Source organism: Protopterus annectens, chromosome 5.part0, assembly GCF_019279795.1.
Source record: "Protopterus annectens isolate FY-2018-M chromosome 5.part0, PAN1.0, whole genome shotgun sequence".
In the NCBI taxonomy this organism is placed as follows: Eukaryota; Metazoa; Chordata; order Ceratodontiformes; family Protopteridae; genus Protopterus; species Protopterus annectens.
In genome coordinates, this window is record NC_056735.1 from 1578317354 (window position 1) to 1578329819 (window position 12466).

Consider the following 12466-nt stretch of genomic DNA (forward strand, 5'->3'; position numbering starts at 1 on the left):
AAGTGCCCGTAATAATTAATATAATATTACACTTTTATTGTCCTATATCAGTAATCTTATAGTTTTCATTTAATTCAAAAAGTCATATTTTAGTGGTATAAATGTTACTAATTTGTTTTTGTCATTGGTATTATATAGTTTAAGACTATATTCCCAGGCAGTTCCTATATATTCTTAGTGCCACTGGCACATTTCACTGCTAGTATACCACATATGTCATATGTCAAATAGCAATTCATAATCCTTATGATATTACAGGATTTATCTACAGTGTTATAATTGTAAGGTTGGAAAATATAACAAGCATAGTAAACTTTAAACATGCTATAACATTGGTACTTATTATTGTCAACCCTTCTACATACACGGGAAAGGATAACCTTATATAACCACCGACCATTTTCCTTCTTTTTTTCTCTTCATCCTTTTATTCTCCATTTTTTAATAACTATTTATTTCTATTGTGGCTTCTTTGAATTTAGTGAAGGTACTCAATATCATATTATAGATAATATAGAACATTCAAACCGAGAATATGCCCAATATAGAGACATATTCTCAACTCAAGTGGTCCACACCATATATTTATAACATTGCAGTCAGAAATATACTAATGAATAAGCAATAACCAGCAGCTTTGCATCAGCTGTGTGTCTCTAACAAGTATATACCTATAGGATATTAAAAAGAATAGATAGCAAGCTCTTCATTCATAATTAAAAAATGCATATAGCCTGGTATTTATTTTTATTTATTTTTATTTTTATTTTATTTTACATTTGTTAACCGGGCTAGTCTAACTGGATATATTTCCATTTTCAGTAGAGGCCCGGGGAGAAAAGCTCCATTGGCAACAACAAAAAAAATTGAAATATAACAATTAAAATTACAAATTATAAAATCGATATTAATACATAGTAAATGAACTGATTTCAACAGAAGATTATTAAAAGACAGGAAGTAATAAGATTACTAAAAATAAATTTACTTTCATAGACAGAAATTAGACCTGTTATTTATATGCATATCGTGTACCAACAGCAATATATTAGTAAATGCCCATGCTATTCAATTCATATTTTAACACTGGTCATATTTTAAAAAACATGACGTATATAGATACTATAAAAGTGATTAATATGAGATATAGCTGACAATGGCTTTAGCATTTGTGATGATATATAATATATATTCAGTATTATAAGTAAAAGTACATTGCATGTCTATTTGTAATCTAAGGTTCAAGGCTGATCAATCTAGACATACAAGACAATCTCTTTAGCCTTAGTCATATAATGGGAATTACTGTCTCTCTACACAACCATTCATTTTCAGTGAGGATGTTCAATATTAGTATAACTTGCCTTTAATAAAAGCATACTTATAATTCAGCAATTCTTTTCTATGTATATATAACAATATCATAAGCAAGTCTACGAGATTCTTTCTTGCTCATTACTGCTTAATGACTGTGCTACTCGACCAATTTAATATTTGCAGATCATCTTAATAATTAAACAGCAACTCCTTTTTTACCTTTAAAAATGTCTAATTACAAATAGCTACATTCATGAATCATAATTGTCTTACTGTCCTTAAGGTTGAGTACACTAGCTGCAATGTGTTTATAAATATGTTATATAGTTCCAGTCAAGGACTTAAATATATTAAATTTTCATAAAATTAAGTTAAATTATAGTAATTTACTTGGTGATGTTATCAGAAAAGATTGTAGTAAAGTCTGTATGTGTTAATTGTTCATACAGTTTCTTTCAAGTGATAGACTTCTTTTTAAGCCTATTGTGCTGTTTATGTGTACAATTCAAAATGAATAACAAATGTTACAATATAATAAAACATCATGCATGTGTTGATACCTTCTAAATTTGTTAGGTACTTCAATGTATTTTTAATATTTGTTAAACTGTAAAAGCACTTTGCCATCTCATAAATAGTGTGCTCGTCACTTTAAGTAGCTTAAGAGGTTAAACCACACCCATACTGTCTTGTTTCAGTGCTGACATCACTCACAGACTGTTTACTTTCATTTTGTGCCATTTATACATTTGTAGAGGATTTAACACACACTAGTGGATTCTAACTGAAGAACCTCCACTCTAGGGATGGCAAAATAAGAGTTCCCAGCTCGTGGCCATGGTGGGAAGCCAAAAACAAAGTAAGTGAAGCTTTTAGAGCTTTTTAAACTGATCACAAGCTTATTAAACTGCTATTAGATTTCTTAACATTAAGAGGCAGATATACAAGCCAAACAGTTGTTTGTTAGTCAAAAAGGCACTTTTAGCATAAAAGAATAAATAACTACTTTTCAAGGCACTTTTTAGACAGTTATTACTATCAGCTTTTATATATTATTATGTGAATTAAATGCAACAGTTTAGATATTTCATGCAGCTCAGTGTAAATAAAATAAAAAGAATCATGTTCATTTAAGCACAACACATTAATATGTCAGTGTAAATGCATCATATTCTATACTAGCAGTAAAAGGCAGGTAATTTATAAATGAATTATCTAAATATAATTTAGAGTGATCATGACTGTAGAGAAATCATGACTGTAAGTAATTCCACTGTAGTAAAGAAAGATATGTTACCTTGCTTTCTTTAGGGTTGTTTCCTTTAGTTATAAAATGTCATGTTTATCCTGTATTTATATTGCTGCAAAGACTGACACATATGTAAAGCATGAATGCTTTTAAAGAAGAGCTTTTTTACCTTACAGAGCAAATAGAAAACACTAATGTTTTCCCTTTTCATGTGTCTCTGAGTTTCTTCTTTTTCTTGACAGCAGTGCTTCATTCATTCTTTTTTGCATGTTTCTTTACCCCAAAGGAGCTCCAATCCATTTCTTACACTTTATCCAAGGTTTTATTAGTTGAAAGATAAGAGACTGTTGCTTGTAGAGTGTCAGAAGTTTTAGGACCTTCAGTAAAAAAGATTTTTATTCTTGCAGGGAACAGCAGGTGCACTTTAAGTTGCGTTTTTTTTAATTCCTTTATCAGAGGGAGACATTCTTTTCTTGCAGTTATAACTCCAGAAGAATAATCATTATCAAATCTGATTATGTTGTCTTTGTATTTAACTGGAGAAGTTGACCATGCTGTCTTTAAAATAAGTTCCTTATCCTGTGATGAAAGAACATTACCATTATTGATCTCGGGTGATTTTTTGATTTGATGGTTGATGAAGGAGCTCTTAAGGATCTATGGGCTCTTTCAATTCCATAAGAAAGAGCTTCAGGCAATTTTAAAAATTCTGTTAACAAGGTAGTAAGGAAAGGCACCATGTCATCTCCCTCTGATTTCTCTGGCAGCCCATAGATACAAAGGTTATTTCATCTCGACCTGTTCTCTAGATCCTCTATTTTATTTTGTAATGAAGCATTTTGTTTTGTTAAAAAAATGTAGCTGAAGATCTTGTTCTGAGAGTCTGCCCTCAGTATCATTTAGGGGTCTCTCTATGTCAGCTATTTGAGACTTCTGTTGTGTCATTATTTCTTGTAGTTGCTGTATTTGTTTTGTAGATCTCTCTTCAAAAGTGTCCAGTTTGGTATTCATTTTGTCAAATTTCACTGATAAGTCTTGTACAGCATTTAATAAAGACTGTATCTCCTTTCTCATCATCTGGTCCTGTGTGGTATTCTTAGAAAAGCTAATTTCCAGTAGATTCAGATACCTTCCTTCTTATTTTTTGACAGAAAAAATAATGATTAAAGCCAAAATTTTTGCAATATAGACTTCTAGTGATATTAGTAGAAGTAATTCAGCAAAATAGGTTTGTCTACAATATCTAGTTTTTAAAATTTCCTGTCAGAAATATCATTTGAGTGCAGAGCTGAGAAAAGATGCTGCCAACCAGTCTACATCTTAGCCATGCTCCGTGCATTGTAGTTTTCAATGTCAGGAAGCACACTTGCAAAATTCTGAGTTTTCAATGTTTTTGGGATTTCGATATTTTGGTCTCAATGTTTTGAATTTCGACATTATGGAATGTTAATGTTTTGAAGTGGACCTATATATATATATATATATATATATATATATATATATATATATATATATATATATATATATATATAGATAGATATAAACAGATAGATATATTTATAAATAGATATATATACATATATGCATATAAAGTTAAAGTAGCATGCCTTAGTTGGCAACTGGTAGCAGTTGTTCATAGGTTCATAGGTAGGTACTAGGCTATCTACCTAAAGGCATTTATAAGCCTAGCCAGAATGTGTTGGCTTTCAATGCCCCCTTAGATTAGATCCCTGTGCCTCTGTCCAGCAGACCCACTGAAGTGATCCCCGGGGTAAACTTTCTGTTTCCCCTTCCCCTCATCAAGGTTTCTCTTGAAGAGTGTTAGTGAGGAGCTGTGCGTAATGTAGATTGAAATCTTGTTCCAAAGCATGGGAAGTCTCTGGGACAGGAATCTATCCCTCCAGCACATCCTATTTATTATTGTGGTGAGGTTTAGATCCCTAGAGCGTGTGGCTCGAGGGGATATGATTTTCTTTAGGTGGAGCATGTCCATCAATTCTTGGTTTGACATGGCCTTGTATGTCAGGCAGAGATCACCTTTGAGTAGGTGGTATGCAACTGAGTACAGCTGGAGTTTCTTCAGTTGAGCTACATAGGGCATCTGTTTGAAGCCAGTGATCCTCTTGGTGAGGTACTTCTGTGGTCTTTCCAGCTGTTGCAGGTGTCTTGTAAGGTACATCCCAAATGGGGCATTGTACTCTATGATGGGTCTGATGAGTGATGAGTAGAGGGGGCACAATGACCTCTTTTGATATGGATGCAAACCCTTTTGTGGTTAGGTGGGCCACATAGAAGGATTTTCTAACCACTTTGGCAATGTGATTATCAAAGGAGAGATTACTATCTACTTGGGTCCCCAGATCCCTTATTATGTCTTCCGTATTTAGGGACTACCACCTATGTGGTTGTTTGTGGGTACTTTGTTTTTTCCAAAGGGAATGACTATGCATTTTTTGGACAACTATATTTCTGTAGATGTAGTATACACATACACTTGCACACACACACACACACACACACACACACACACACGCACACACACACCTGCACATATGAAACTTAGACTATTAAGGAACTTCAATATTTATCCGAATAATTTTAGTGCACTATTGCCAAAATATTTAGTGGGTTGTTAAACAAGAACTAAGACATTTCCTGTCGAGCTAACTTCGTCTTTCTGATCCAGCTCTATTTTTCTTTGCCTGCAAAATTTCACAGTACCACTACAGCATCATAATATGAAGTATTTAAAGATTTGCTTAATTTGTAATTTTTTAATATAGTTGTGGTGTGGGTAGTCATTTTGTATTAAAGATAAGCTGTACCTTCCACATTTAATTCTTCTTCACAAAAGTATCACAGTGTATAATCTGTCAACCTTTAATTGCATGAGCCTTCGACATCTAGTTTTTCACAATTCTCCCAATAAACTCTAGATGATGGACTCTTGAATATGTGAGCCTTTTATAACCAGTTATTAACTCATTTCATTATAAATTCTTTCATATTACATGGAACAGTGTTTTCAAAGCACTAGCTATATAATTGTTTGCAAGATGAATAGTTTTTGTCATGTGTTCCTCAAGATTTCCGTCAATTGATAGGAATGGTTCCTCATTTAATTTAGATTCAAAATATTTCTCATCTAACAAATACATATTTTAAACACAGAACATGTGTATATCTATCGCTTTTATAACAAATATGTAATATATAATTTGATTTTAATATGCAAAGTTATTATATGTAGTTAATATTTGATACATATATTTTTTATATATATTTTATATACATTTTAGGTCTATATTTATATGTACATATATAATCATCACAATTAATATTAAAATTATGTTATACACATGTTCTGTATTTAAAATATGTATTTGTTAGATGAGAAATATTTTGAATTGTTTTTAAAGTTTCACTATGCACTTTATCTATGTACTGTTGTTTTAAAATTTAGAAAGGAATTAATTAATGTGTTCTAATGATTGGTTGATTTGAATGGATCAAATGTTTTATTTTAGTATTTAAGTAACTTGTATAACAGAGAATACTTGATCTGATGAAGCTATTACATAGTGAAAGCGCTTATCAATTGTTATTATAATAAATTATTCAGTTACAAATATCGAAACTGGTCCTTACTTTTGCTCTTGTTCAACGTATTTATTTTTAAAAAATGTTCTATTTATTGTTGTGGCAAGGTTTAGTTCACTAGAGCACGTGGCTCGCAGTGACTTTGATTTCTTTAGGTGGAGCATGTCCATCAATTCTGAGTTGGACATGGCTTTGTAAGTCAGGCAGAGATCACCTCTGAGTAAGTGATATGCCACTGAGTACAGCCAGAGTTTTTTCAGTCGGGCTGCATAGGACATATGTTTGAGGCCAGTAATCCTGTTGGTGAGGTGCTTTTGTGGTCTTTCCAGCTGTTGTAAGTGTCTTGTGAGGTACATCCCAAATAGGGCATTGCACTCTATGATGGGTCAAATGAGTGATGAGTAGAGGGGCACTATAACCTCTTTATTTCTAGATGTGAACCCTTTAGTAATTACATGGGCCACATAGAATGATTTCCTAACTACTTTGGCAATATGATTGTCAAAGGAGAGATTACTATCTACCTAGGTCCCCAGATCTCTTATTACCTCTTCTGTATTAAGGGGGCGGCCGCCTATGTGGTAATTCATGGGTGTTTTTTTTTTTCCCAAATGGGATGACTATGCATTTTTTGGCATTTTGCTTGAGGCCATGACTATGACACTAGGTGTCAGTCTCAGTAAGGCCCTTTTGAAGGATGTCCGTGTCAGCCAGATTGTCAATTATGGCTCCCAGTTTGCAGTCATCGGCGAACTTGGTTAGCCATAGTCCTCCTCTGTTTGCCTGTACTTCTGAGAAGTATATGCTGAACAATAAGGGTCCCAGGACTGAGCCTTGTGGGACACCACTTGTGACTGGTTTAGAGTCGGACCTGGAGCCCACTATTCTTACCGTGTGAGTTCTGTCTGTAAACCAGTTGGCAACCCATCTTGTGATCTTGTGATATAGGGGTTTATGTTCAGGGCAGATCATGCCTACTAAACCAGGTTGACATCTTCGAGACAGTCACCAAGGCCATAGATGAGGGGAAGGTAGTTCAAACAGCCTACCTTGACCTCACCAAGGCTTTTGAAACCATTCTCCACTCTGGAATTTTAGAAAAACTCAACAGCCTGAACATAAATCCCTACGTCACAAGATGGTTTGCCAGTGGCTTACAGACAGAACTCACATGGTAAGAATAGCGGGCTCCAGGTCCAACTCTAGAAGCCAGAGTCACAGGTGGTCCTCACAGGGGCTTTCGGTCCTGGGACCCCTACTGTTAGGCATATACTTCTCAGAAGTACAGGCAAACACAGGACTATGGCTAACCAAGTTCACCGATGACTGCAAACTGGGAGCCATAATTGACTCTCCGGCTGACATGGACATTCTCCAAAAGGGCCTTACTGACAGGGGCACTTGGTGTCAAAGTCATGGTCTCAAGCTAAATGCCAAAACATGCATAGTCATCCCATTTGAGAAAAACAAAACACCCATGAAAGCCCCCTTAATACAGAAGAGGTAATAAGAGATCTGGGGACCCAGGTTGAAAGTAATTAATCTCTCCATTGACAATCATATTGCCAAAGTAGTTAGGAAAAACTTCTATGTAGCCCATCTAATTACTAAAGAGTTCACATCTAGAAATAAAGAGGTTATAGTGCCCTCTACTTGTCGTCATCATCATCCAGGACCCATCATAGAGTACAATGCCCCATTTGGGATGTACCTCACAAGACACTTCCAACAGCTGGAATGACCACAAAAGTACCTCACCAAGAGGATTACTGGCCTCAAACATATGTCCTATGCAGCCTGACTGGAAAAACGCCAGCTGCTCTCAGTCGCACATATCACTTACTCAGAGGTGATCTCTGCCTGACTTACAAAGACATGTCTAACTCAGAATTGATGGGCATGCTCCACCTAAAGAAATCCAAGTCACTGCAAGTCATGTGCTTTAGTGAGCTAAACCTCGCTGCAACAATAAATATAACATGCTGGTGGGATAGATTCATGTCACAGAGACTCCTCCTCCTCATGCTTTTTGGAACAAATTCCTAATTCCCTTTACATTAGAGCAAGAGCACCATCACTAACACTCTTCAAGAGAGAGCCTTGAAACAGCAGCGGAGTGGATTGAGTATTTCAAGAAGAAAAATACACCCCTGGGATCACTTCATTGGCTCTTCTTGACAGAGGCTCAGTTGATTAATTAATGGGGAGGGCATTTATAAGCCTAGCCAGAGTGTGTCAGCTTTCGCCACCCCATTGATTAAATAACTGAGCCTCTGTCAAGCAGAGCCAATTAAGTGATTCCAGTGGTGTATTTTTTGTTACCCATCCACTCGTCAAGGTTTCTCTTGAAGAGTGTTAGTGAGGGCCTCTGCCTACGTATGAATTAGGAATTTTGTTCCAAAGCATGGGGAGTCTCTGTGACAGGAATCTATCCCTCCAGCATGTTCTATTTATTGTTGTGGCAAGGTTTAGTTCACTAGAGCACGTGGCTCGCAGTGACTTTGATTTCTTTAGGTGGAGCATGTCCATCAATTCTGAGTTGGACATGGCTTTGTAAGTCAGGCAGAGATCACCTCTGAGTAAGTGATATGCCACTGAGTACAGCCGGAGCTTTTTCAGTCGGGCTGCATAGGACATATGTTTGAGGCCAGTAATCCTGTTGGTGAGGTGCTTTTGTGGTCTTTACAGCTGTTGGAAGTGTCTTGTGAGGTACATCCCAAATAGGGCATTGCACTCTATGATGGGTCTGATGACTGATGAGTAGAGGGGCACTATAACCTCTTTATTTCTATATGTGAACCCTCTAGTAATTACATGGGCCACATAGAATGATTTCCTAACTACTTTGGCAATATGATTGTCAAAGGAGAGATTACTATCTACCTAGGTCCCCAGATCTCTTATTATCTCTTCTGTATTAAGGGGGCGGCCGCCTATGTGGTAATTCATGGGTGTTTTTTTTTTCCCAAACGGGATGACTATGCATTTTTTGGCATTTTGCTTGAGGCCATGACTATGACACTAGGTGTCAGTCTCAGTAAGGCCTTTTTGAAGGATGTCCGTGTCAGCCAGATTGTCAATTATGGCTCCCAGTTTGCAGTCATCGGTGAACTTGGTTAGCCATAGTCCTCCTGTGTTTGCCTGTACTTCTGAGAAGTATATGCTAAACAATAAGGGTCCCAGGACTGAGCCTTGTGGGACACCACTTGTGACTGGTTTAGAGTCGGACCTGGAGCCCACTATTCTTACCGTGTGAGTTCTGTCTGTAAGCCAGTTGGCAACCCATCTTGTGATCTTGTGATATAGAGGTTTATGTTCAGGCTGGTGAGTTTTTCTACAATACCTGAGTGAGGAATGGTGTCGAAAGCCTTGGCAAGATCAGGGTAGGCTGTGTGAACCACCTTTCCCTCATCTATGGCCTTGGTGACTGTCTTGAAGAAGTAAATCAGGTTTAGTATGCATAATCTGCCCTTAACAAAGCCGAACTTGGTCTGGTCAAGTGTTTGGAGGTTCCCAATGTCTTTGTTAATGAGTTCCATGATGGTGCACTCCATAGCCTTGCAGACCAGGCTAGCCAGGCTTATGGGGCGATAGTTACCAGGGTCAGTTGTTTTCCCTCCTTTGTGGAGTGGAATAACCATTGCTTTGTGCCATTCTATGGGCATGTAGCCTGTGGAGAGGCTGAGGATGAACAGCGTGTTCAGGTGGGGGGTTAATTCCTTCTGTAGTTTGTGCAAGACGCAGCTTGGGACACCATCTGGCCCCATTGATGCTGTGTTTCTGGCTTTTGAAAGGGCTGTTTTCACCTGTGCTTCTGTGATTTCTGGGACACTACACTTTTCCAGTATTGTTATGGGCCCTTTTGAAGGTGAGAAGGAGGTGAAGTTTGCACTGAATCTATCTGCCAGGATGTTGGCAATATCATTAGGTTCAGTATATTTTGTGCTATTTTGCACTAGCACAGAGCATATCTGTGAGTTGCCACTTAGATTCTTGAAATAGCTAAAGAAGGCTTTGTGGTTATCTTTCGAATCTTTGGCTATTTTTCTTTTTAAGTTAGCCTTGGATAATTTTATGAGGGGCCTTAGTTTCTTACTGATACTGATCAGGGATGTTTTTCCTTCTTGGGATTTGCTTTTTTTCTGAACTAGTTTCCTCCTTTTGTTGTTTAACCTGTTTATGGCAATAGAAAGCACTCTAGCACATCAAAGTGATTAGTTTATGGTCTGATCTAACCAGTGACGGGTTGACCTCCAGTGCGGAACACCTGTTGCCCATGTTGGTGATGAGCAGGTCCAATATGTTGTGGTCTCTGCTAGGGGAGTTTACCAGCTGATCCAGGGCATTTGAGTGGGGCCACCAGACTGGTTTCCTTCTCTTAGGGGAGTGAGTCTTGGTTTTGCTAGGGATTACATGATCAATGCATCCTTGTAGGTGCACATAGAGTGCAATTGTAAAGGATTCTGCATCTTGGGCAGTGTTATCCTTTAGCGTTGGGGCTGTGAAACTTACCACCTCTGCCTTAAGTAAGGTGAATTTTGCTTTAGAAAAGTTTTTCACTGTGGTTTCCTTGGTTAGGGGTGGTGGTGGTGTGTGGACATCCAGAGTGATTAGTTTATGGTCTGATCTAACCAATGACAGGTTGACCTCCAGTGCAGAACACTTGTTGCCCATGCTGGTGATAAGCATATCCAATATGTTGTGGCCTCTGGTAGGGGAGTTTACCAGCTGATCCAGGGCATTTGAGTGGGTCCACTAGACTGGTTTCCTTCTCTTAGGGGAGCAAGTCTTGGTTTTGCTAGGGATGGCATGATCAATGCATCCTTGTAGGTGCTCATAGAGTGCAATTGTAAAGGATTCTGCATCTTGGGCAGTGTTATCCTTTAGCGTTGGGGCTGTGAAATTTACCACCTCTGCCTTAAGTAAGGTGAAGTTTGCTTTAGAAAAGTTTTTCACTGTGGTTTCCTTGGTTAGGGGTGGTGGTGGTGCGTGGACATCCAGAGTGATTAGTTTATGGTCTGATCTAACCAGTGGTCATCTTGAGTCATGCAGGGTGATCTGTAGCAGGCCACAATTTGCATTGCAGATTTGCGCAATGTTAGCTGCACATGAATGATCTCAGAGGTATCATGCTGCGCCACTAACCTAGAAGTGTGGGTATCCTTGATCAATATGGATACACCCCCTCTTTTTGTGTTTCGGTTCATGTTCTGCGGCCAAAATGTGTGGTATGAGTTGTAGCCCAGTATTGCTAGAGTGCTCTCTGTTGCCTTGAACCAGGTTTCAGTTACTTCACAGATGTCAACGTTCTCTATACTTAGGAGTGCTTAGAGCACATGCATTTTGAGATTTAAACTCCTGACGTTGAGTAGCATAACACTCCTTTTTTTACTTGTGCTGTTTACAGAGGTGGGCTTGAATTTTGAGCCTTGCCTAAAAAAGGCACTATGGGGGCAGCAAGAGCCTTGGGCAGTATTCAAAAGCCAAGGGGTGACAGGTGCAAGCTGTCTCTTGTGAAGCAATGCGGCTTGTCGAGCATGTCATCCCAGGATGACAAACACTGAATCCCCTTTGAATGACAACAGAAGCTTAGCCAATTGTTGAAATTGATCATTTTTTCTTTATACTGAGGTATCATTCTTGGTGACGGCAGGATGCTACTCAGGGTCTGGGTCATACCCACCTGGGCTACATGATCAGAGAGCTCTTTCATGTTTCTTTTCATGTAGTCCAGGGAGGTACGTCTCAGGTCATTCACACCAACATGAACAATGACAGAGTCATATTTGTACTTGTTCTGGAGTGACCTGAGTGCTTGTGTTATGTGGTGGATTCTGGCTCCCAACAGGCAGTTAGCAGTAACATTCTCCTTGTCCAGCCTATACATATATATATATATATATATATATATATATATATATATATATATATATATATATATATATATGGGTCTAGGACTATTCACTGAAAGCACATTTCACTGAAACTCAAATGACTGTGCACAAATCACTGAAAGCACAATTCACTGAAAGTTATATATGACCTTTTCCTCACTGTAGTGCGACCCTGGAGTTAGAATATATGTGGGAGGCACTGCCCCCCACAACATTTGGATATATATTAAGTTTAGAAAAGAGTACTTTATTGAAATTGTAAGTATCCATGTGTATAGTTCAAAATATTTAAAATAGGTGGAGGGCTACGCCCCCCACACCCCACCCTTACTATATATTCTAACTCCAGGATCTCACTACAGTGGGGAAAAGGCCATATATAACTTTCAGTGAAATGTGTTTCAGT